Below are 9,496 nucleotides of genomic sequence, written 5' to 3'. Positions count from 1 at the left end.
ATAGATTATATATTTATGTGTGGGTGTTGCTTGTAAAACAAATAATAGTATAGTTATTGGAGTGTTTACATATTATTATTATGTGTCGGCGTGTTGTTTGTAAACAATATTAGATAGTACTATTTATGTGTGGGTGTTGTTGTAAACTATAGAATATTATATTATGTGTGACGTGTTGTTGTAAACATATTAAGATACTATATTTATGCTGGGTGTTGTTTGCTAAACAATATAGATTATATATTTATGTGTGGTGTTGCTGTAAACATATAGATATATATTTATTGTGGGTGTTGCTGTAAACATATAAGATATATTATTTAGTGTATGGGTGTTGTTGTAACATAAGATATTATTTATGAGTGGGTGGTTGTTGTAAAACATGTAGACGATAATATTTATGTGTGGGTGTAAAGCAACACACACTAGTTCCCTGATCTCTAGTCCCTGATCTCTAGCCCCTGACCTCTAGTCCCTGACTCTAGTCCCCTGACCTCTAGTCCCTGACCTCTAGTCCCTGACCTCTAGTCCCTGGCCTCTAGTCCCCGGCCTCTAGCTCCTCTCTACACCTCTAGTCCCTGCGCCTCTAGTCCCTAACCTCTAGTCCCTGACCTCTAGTCCCTGACCTCTAGAGTCCCTGACCTTCTAGTTCCCTGACCTCTAGTCCCTGACCTCTAGTCCCAAACCTCTAGTCCCTGACCTCTAGTCCCTGACCTCTAGCCCCTGACCTCTAGTCCCTGACCTCTAGTCCCTGACCTCTAGTCCCTAACCTCTAGTCCCTGACCTCTAGTCCCTGACCTCTAGTCCCTGACCCTGACCTTAGCTCCCTGACCTCTAGTCCCTGACCTCTAGGCCCCTGACCTCTAGCTCCCTGACCTCTAGTCCCTTGACCTCTAGTCCCTGTAGTCTGTAGTCCCTGACCTCTAGTCCCTGCATCCCTACCTCAGTCCCTGACCTCTAGTCCCTGACCTCTAGTATCCTGACCTCTAGCCCCTGACCTCTAGTCCCCTGAACCTCTAGTCCCTAACCAATAGTCCCTAACCTCTAGTCCCTGACCCCTAGTCCCTGACCCCTAGTCCCTGACCTCTAGTCCCTGATCTCTAGTCCCTGATCTCTAGCCCCTGACCTCTAGTCCCTGGCCTCTAGTCCCTAACCTCTAGTCCCTGGCCTCTAGTCCCTGACCTCTAGTCCCTGACCTCTAGCCCCCGACCTCTAGTCCCTGATCTCTAGTCCCTGTAAAGCTGTCTGCTGAATATCTCATCAGGTGTTTCTGATTTGAGGTTTCTATATCACTTCATGTCTCCAATGTGACCTGATCATGGTTACGCATTAGACTTTCCTAACAAAATATAGGAAATACATGAACACGACYGTTCAAAAGTTTGGGGTCACTTACAAACGTCCTTGTTTTTTGAAAGAAAAGAAAAGCTATTATTTTTACCATTAAAATAGCATAAAATTGATCAGAAATACAGTGTAGACATTGTTAATGTTGTAAATGACTATTGTAGCTGGAAACGGCAGATTTCTTTAATGGAATATCTACATAGGCGTACMGAGGCCCATTATCAGCAACCATCACTTCTGTGTTCCAATGGCACGTTGTGTTAGCTAATCCAAGTTTATCATTTTAAAAGTCTAAAATGATTATTAGAAAACCCTTTTGCAATTATGTTAGCACAGCTGAAACCTGTTGTTCTCATTAACGAAGCAATAAAACTGGCCTGACGATAAAAATATTGTTTTGTTCGACTTCAGTGCAGCTTTTGACATTATCGATCATAGTCTGCTGCTGGAAAAACGTACGTGTTATGGCTTTACACCCCCTGCTATAATGTGGATAAAGAGTTACCCGTCTAACAGAACACAGAGGGTGTTCTTTAATGGAAGCCTCTTCAACATAATCCAGGTAGAATCAGGAATTCCCCAGGGCAGCTGTCTAGGCCCCTTACTTTCTTCAATCTCTACTAATGACATGCCACTGATTTGAGTCTATGTATGCGGATGGACATTTACACTATACATATTTCATAGTTTTAATGTCTTCACTATTATTCTACAATGTAGAAAATAGTTTTAAAATATTGAAAAACTCTTGACTGTGTCCAAATTTTGACTGGTACTGTTTGGCCAGGCATCAGGGTTTCCAATGGTGATTGTTAATAAATACTCAGGCAGTTTTTTATTTTATCTTTTATTTAACGAGGCAAGTCAGAAACTTCTCTAGGATAGGGGGCAGCAAATTCACTATTGGATAAATAGCGTGCCCAATTTCAACTTCCTTCTACTCATCCCCAGAATATAAGATATGCATATTATTAGTAGATTTGGATAGAAAACACTCTGAAGTTTCTAAAACTGTTTGAATCATGTCTGTAAGTATAACAGAACTTATGTAGCAGGCAAAACCCCGAGGACTAACCATTAATTCTTTTTTTTTTTTTTAGGTCACTGTCTGTTTCAATGAACTTTCATTGAATACTGGATTTCTAATCACCCTGTTTTCAGTTCCTACCGCCTCCACTGGATGTCACCACTCTTGGAAATAGGTTGAGGTTATCCTTTGTGCAATGAAGAAGTGAGGCCACCTGGAAACAGTGTAACGTCATGTGTACTGTTTGAGGAGTTGCGCAAGACTAGAAAAGTAGCGTTAGTTTGTTGATCTCCTGTATTGAAAACAGATAGACCGGTCTTCAATTTGATCGATTATTAACGTTTACAAATACCTTAAGTTGTATTACAAAAGTAGTTTGAAATGTTTTGGCAAAGTTTAGAGGTAATTTTTTAGATATTTTGTAGTGACTTTGCCGCAAATTGAAGCTGTTTTTTTCTGGATCAACCGCGCCAAATAAATGGACAATTTGGATATATATGGATGGAATTAATCGAACAAAATGACCATTTGTGATGTTTATGGGACATATTGGAGTGCCAACAAAAAGAATCTCGTCAAGGGTAAGGCATGATTTATATTTTATTCTGCGTTTTGTGTCGTGCCTGCAGTGTTGAAATATGCTACACTCTTTGTTTACTGGTTGTGCTATCATCCAGATAATAGCATCTTATGCTTTCGCCGAAAAGCCTTTTTGAAATCTGACATGTGGCTGGATCCACAACGAGTGTAGCTTTAATTTGGTATCTTACATGTGTGATTTAATGAACGTTTTGTTTTATATCATTGTTTTGAATTTGGCGCTCTACATTTTCCTTGCTATTGGCCAAGTGGGACGCTACCTTCCCACATATCCTAGAAAGTTTTAAGAACAAATTCTTATTTACAATGACGGCCTTGAACAGTGGGTTAACTGCCTTGTTCAGGGGCAGAACGACAGATTTTTACCTTGTCAGGTCAGGGATTTGATCCTCGCGACCTTTTGGTTACTGGCTCAACGCTCTAAACACCTGCCGCTGCCGTTTTTATCAGGCTAGGAAATCACCTCAACTATGGTTTTATCAGGCTAGGAAATCACCTCAACTATGGTTTTAACAGGCTAGGAAATCACCTCAACTATGGTTTTTATCAGGCTAGGAAATCACCTCCACTATGGTTTTAACAGGCTAGGAAATCACCTCAACTATGGTTTTAACAGGCTAGGAAATCACCTCAACTATGGTTTTAACAGGCTAGGAAATCACCTCAACTATGGTTTTAACAGCTAGGAAATCACCTCAACTATGGTTTTAACAGGCTAGGGAAAATCAACCTCAACTATGGTTTTAACAGGCTAGGAAATCACCTCAAACTATGGTTTTAACAGGCTAGGAAATCACCTCAACTATGGTTTTAACAGGCTAGGAAATCACCTCAACTATGGTTTTAAACAGGCTAGGAAATCACCTCAACTATGGTTTTAACAGGCTAGGAAATCACCTCAACTATGGTTTTAACAGGCTAGAAATCACCTCAACTATGGTTTTAACAGGCTAGGAAATCACCTCAACTATGGTTTTTAACAGGCTAGGAAATCACCTCAACTATGGTTTTACAGGCTAGGAAATACCTCAACTATGTTTAACAGCTTGGAAATCACCTCAACTATGGTTTTAACAGGCTAGGAAATCACCTCAACTATGGTTTTTAACAGGCTAGGAAATCACCTCAACTATGGTTTTAACAGGCTAGGAAATCACCTCAACTATGGTTTTAACAGGCTAGGAAATCACCTCAACCAGCAATGTGTCTAAAACAAAAGAGGGTTCTTCAAGGGTTCTTTCGGAAGGGTGATGGTTCTATGTGGAACCATAATAACTCAAATAACCCTCTGAGATCTTCAGTGGTTCTTTACAGTTATTTTCTCTTTTAGTTATAATTCAAATGTAGAGGAGGTGGCTCATTAGAACACGAGTGACAGGTAGCTTAGCAATTAGAGCGTTGGGGTGGTGATTAAAAGGTCACTGGTTCAACTCCCTGAGCTGCCATGGTGAAAAATCAGTCAAAGTGCCCTTGAGCAAGGCAAATAGCACTAATTGCTCTTGAAAGTTTCTCTAGATAAGAGCGCCTAGGTAAATGTAGTGTTTTGAGACGTGGTTTGCTCACAGCTCTTTTTGTGCAATCTTGAGTGAGAGTGTAATTCCAGTTTCTGTGTTATGCCATTACATATTATATAGCCTATATATACAGAAGTATGTGGACACCCTTTCAAATTAGTGGATTCGGCTATTCCAGCCACAGCCGTTGCTGACCGGTGTATAAAATCAAGCACACAGCCATGCAATCTCCATAGACAAACAYTGTCAGTAGAATGGCCTTACTGAAGAGCTCAGTGCCTTTCAGTGTGGCAACRTCATAGGATGCCACCTTTCCAACAAGTGCTGTTATTGTGAAGTGGAAATGTCTAGGAGCAATAACGGCTCAGCCGCGAAGTGGTAGACCACACATGCTCAYAGAATGGGAGTGCTGAAGCGTGTAAAAACGTCAGCACAAGAACTGTTTTCGTCGGGAGCTTCATGAAATGGTTTTCCRTGGCCGAGCAGCAGCACACAAGCCTAAGATCACCATGCGCAATGCCAAGCGTTGGCTGGAGTAGTGTAAAGCTCGCCGCCATTGGACTCCGGAGCAGTGGAAAAGCGTTCTCTTGAGTGATGAATCACGCTTCACCCTCTGGCAGTCCGATTAATTTAGGTTTGGCGGATGCCAGGAGAACGCTACCTGCCCCAATGCATAGTGCCAACTGTAAAGTTTGGTGGAGGAGGAATAATGGTCTCGGGCTGTTTTTCATGGTTCAGGCTAGACCCTTTAGTTCCAGTGAAGGGAAATCTTAACACTACAACATACAATGACATTCTAGACGACTCTGTGCCTCCAACTTTGTGGCAACAGTTTGGGGAAGGCCCTTTCCTGTTTCAGCATGACAATGCTTCCTGTTTCAGCCATGTATACTCCACCTCAAGCCGATATCACGACGGCCCTCAAAGAACWTCACAGGACTTTATGCAAACTGGAAACCACATATCCGGAGGCCGCATTTATTGTAGCTGGGGATTTTAACAAAGCACATTTGAGGAAAACGTTACCAAAGTTCTATCAACACATTGACTGTAGTACTCGTGCTCGTGCTGCTAAAACACTCAGCTTCTCCAACTTCCGGGAGGCCCTCTCCCGCCTTCCCTTTGGCAAATCTGATCACGACTCCATTTTGCTCCTTCCTTCCTACAGGCAGAAACTTAAACAGGAAGTACCCATGCGATGGACTATTCCACGCTGGTCTGAACAATCGGAATCCACGGATATGTTCCGGGTAGCCTCCGAGAATAACATCGACAAATACACGGATACGGTGGAGATATTGTACCCACTGTGACTATTAAAACCTACCCTAACCAGAAACCATGGATAGATGGCAGCATTCGCGCAAAACTGAAAGCGCGAACCACTGCATTTAACCATGACAAAGTGACTGGGAATATTGCCGAATACAAACAGTGAAATTATTCCCTCCGTAAGGCAATCAAACAGGCAAAACATCAGTAGTGGAGKTTTTTTTTCAACGGCTCAGACACMAGACGTATGTGGCAGGGTCTACAGACATTCACGGACTACAAAGGGAAAACCAGCCACGTTGCCGACCACTAAGTCTTGCTTCCGGACAAGCTAAACACCTTCTTTGCTGCTTTGAGGATAACACAGTGACACCGACGTGGCCCACTACCAAGGACTGTGGGCTCTCCTACTCCGTGGCCAAAGTGAGTAAGACATTTAAATGTGTTAACCCTCACAAGGCTGCCGGCCCAAGCAGCATCCCTTCTATGCTCGCTTCGAGGCAAGCAACACTGAAACATGCATGAGAACATCAGCTGTTCCGGATGACTGTGTGATCATGTTCTCCGTAGCCGATGTGAGTAAGACCGTTAAACAGGTCAACATTCACAACGCCGCAGGGCCAGATGGATTACCAGGACGTGTACTCCGAGCATGCGCTGACCAGCTAGCAAGTGTCTTCACTGACATTTTCAAACTGTCCCTGACTGAGTCTGCAATACCTACATGTTTCAAGCAGACCACCATAGTCCCTGTGTCCAAGAACACTAAGGTAACCTGCCTAAATGACTACCGACCCGTAGTACTCACGTCTGTAGCCATGAAGTGCTTTGAAAGGCTGGTCATGGCTCACATCAACACCATTATCCCAGAAACCCTAGACCAACTCCAATTTGCATACCGCCCCAACAGATCCACAGATGATGCAATCTCTATTGCACTCCACACTGCCCTTTCCCACCTGGACAAAAGGAACACTTATGTGAGAATGCTATTCATTGACTACAGCTCAGCGTTTAACACCATAGTGCCCTCAAAGCTCATCAGTAAGCTAAGGACCCTGGGACTAAACACATCCCTCTGCAACTAGATCCTGGACTTCCTGACGGGCCGCCCCCAGGTGGTGAGGGTAGGTAACAACACATCTGCCACACTGATCCTCAACACGGGGCCCCTCAGGGGTCCGTGTTCAGTCCTCTCCTGTACTTCCTGTTCACTCATGACTGCATGACCAGGCACGATTCCAACACCATCATTAAGGTTGTGATGACACACAGCGGTAGGCCTGATCACAGACAGCGATGAGACAGCCTATAGGGAGGAGGTCAGAGACCTGGCTGTGTGGTGCCAGGATAACAACCTCTCCCTCAACGTGATCAAGACAAAGGACATGATTGTGGACTACAGGAAAAGGAGGACCGAGCACACCCCCTTCTCATCGACGGGGCTGTGGTGGAGCAGGTTGAGAGCTTCAAGTTCCTTGTTGTCCACATCACCAACAAACTAACATGGTCTAAACACACCAACACAGTCGTGAAGAGGGCACGACAAACCTATTCCCCCTCAGGAGACTGAAAATATTTGGCATGGGTCCTCAGATCCTCCTCAAAAAGTTATACAGTTGCACCATCGAGAGCATCCTGACTGGTTGCATCACTGCCTGGTATGGCAACTGCTCGGCCTCTGATGGCAAGGCACTACAGAGGTTAATGAGTACATCACTGGGGCCAAGCTTCCTGCCATCCAGGACCTCTATACCAGGCGGTGTCAGGGGAAGGCCCTAAAAATTGTCAAAGACTCCAGCCACCCTAGTTTCAAATCCAATTTTATTGGCACATACACGTGTTTGGCAGATGTTATTGCAGGGGTAGCAAAATGCTTGTGTTTCTAGCTCCAACAGTGCAGTAATACTAACAAGTAATATCTAACGATTTCACAACAATACACACACAAATCTAAAAGTAAAGGGATGGAAATGAAGGAATATATCAAATCATGTGCCAAATAAAATATTAAAAATACATAGACGAAAATATTTACCCAAGAACTAACCTAATATCACACTTATTACTTACAGTGAAACTTACAAACCCTTATCCAACAATGCAGTTTTAAGAAAAATAAGTGTTAAGTAAAAATAAGATAGGTAAAAAATATAAATAAAAGTTACAAATAATTAAAGAGGCAGTAAATTAACAATGTGGAGGCTATATACAGGAGGTACCGGTACAGAGTCAATGTGGAGGCTATATACAGGGTGTTACGGTACAGAGTCAATGTGGAGGCTATATACAGGGTGTACCGGTACAGAGTCGATGTGGAGGACTATATACAGGGGACACGGTAGCAGAGTCAATGTGGAGGCTATATACAGGGGACACCGTGAAGAGTCAATGTGGAGGCTATATACAGGGGGTACCGGTACAGAGTCAATGTGAGAGCCTATATACAGGGGGTACCGGTACAGAGTCAAAGTGTGGAGGCTATATACAGGGGGTACCGGTACAGAGTCAATGTGGAGGCTATATACAGGGGTACGGTACAGAGTCAATGTGGAGGCTATAGTACAGGGGGTACAGAGTCAATGTGGAGGCTATATACAGGGGGTACCAGGTAAGATAAGTCATGTGGAGGCTATATCACAGGGGTACAGGTACGAGTAAATGTGGGGCTATATACAGGGTGTGTATGGTACAGAGTCAATGTGGAAGCTATATACAGGTGTACCGGTACAGAGTCAATGTGGAGGCTATATACAGGGGGTACCGGTCACGAGTCAATGCGAGAGGCTATATACAGGGGGTACCGGTACAGAGTCAATGCGGAGGCTAATACAGGGGTACGGAAGAGTCAATGTGGAGGCATATAACAGGGGGTACCGGTACAGAGTCAATGTGGAGGCTATATACAGGGTACGGTACAGAGTCAATGTGGAGGCTATATACAGGGTGACGGTAAGAGTATGTGGAGGCTATAACAGGGTACCATCGTACAGAGTCAATGTGGAGGCTATATACAGGGGGTACCGGTACAGAGTCAATGTGGAGGCTATATAACAGGGGGTACCGTTACAGAGTCAATGTGGAGGCTATATACAGGGGTACTAGTACAGAGTCAATGTGGCTATATACAGGGGGTACCGGTACAGAGTCAATGTGGAGGCTATATAACGAGGGGTGACCAGTACAGAGTCAATGCGGAGGCTATATACAGGGGGTACGGTACAGAGTCAATGTGGAGGCTATATACAGGGGGTACGTACTAGACGTACAGAGTCAATGTGGGAGGCTATATACAGGGGGTACCGGTACAGAGTCAATGTGGAGGCTATATACAGGGTGTTACGGTACAGAGTCAATGTGGAGGCTATATACAGGGGGTACCGGTACAGAGTCAATGTGGAGGCTATATACAGGGGTACTGGTACAGAGTCAATGTGGAGGCTATATACAGGGTGTTACGGTACAGAGTCAATGTGGAGGCTATATACAGGGTGTACCGGTACAGAGTCAATATGCGGGGGCACCGGTTAGTCGAGGTAATTGAAGTAATATGTACACGTAGGTAGTTATTAAAGTGACTATGCAAAGATAATAAACAGAGAGTATCAGCAGCATAAAAGAGGCGTGGCAGTGCAAAGAGTCTGGGTAGCCATTTGATTAGCTGTTAAGAAGCTTTTGAACCTAGACTTCACGCTCCGGTACCGCTTGCCGTGGGTAGCAGAAAGAACAGTGTATA

At 44.0% G+C, this 9,496-nt stretch overlaps 2 long non-coding RNA genes across 7 annotated transcripts; one reads left to right on the top strand and one right to left on the bottom strand.

The window, feature by feature from the left end:
- The first annotated feature begins 436 nt into the window (after window positions 1–436).
- Window positions 437–1,188, top strand: LOC139023580 (uncharacterized). Of its 4 annotated transcripts, none has more exons than XR_011474718.1 (3): window positions 437–541; window positions 650–803; window positions 976–1,188. It is a non-coding gene; the product is annotated as an uncharacterized lncRNA (long non-coding RNA). The 4 variants fall into 4 exon arrangements; XR_011474720.1 differs by lacking the exon at window positions 976–1,188 and adding an exon at window positions 868–901; XR_011474719.1 differs by lacking the exon at window positions 976–1,188 and adding an exon at window positions 853–871.
- On the bottom strand, window positions 589–1,131 carry LOC139023581 (uncharacterized). 3 transcript variants are annotated; one of them, XR_011474723.1, is made up of 4 exons: window positions 1,043–1,131; window positions 985–998; window positions 659–798; window positions 589–626 (listed from the first exon to the last, which is right to left on the bottom strand). It is a non-coding gene; the product is annotated as an uncharacterized lncRNA (long non-coding RNA). The 3 variants fall into 3 exon arrangements; XR_011474722.1 differs by having other exon boundaries at window positions 1,029–1,118; XR_011474724.1 differs by lacking the exon at window positions 985–998 and having other exon boundaries at window positions 1,057–1,125.
- Window positions 1,189–9,496: the final 8,308 nt, after the last annotated feature.

Source organism: Salvelinus sp. IW2-2015, linkage group LG33, assembly GCF_002910315.2.
Source record: "Salvelinus sp. IW2-2015 linkage group LG33, ASM291031v2, whole genome shotgun sequence".
Taxonomy (NCBI): Eukaryota; Metazoa; Chordata; class Actinopteri; order Salmoniformes; family Salmonidae; genus Salvelinus; species Salvelinus sp. IW2-2015.
This window is presented reverse-complemented; position numbering and strand designations above follow the sequence as displayed.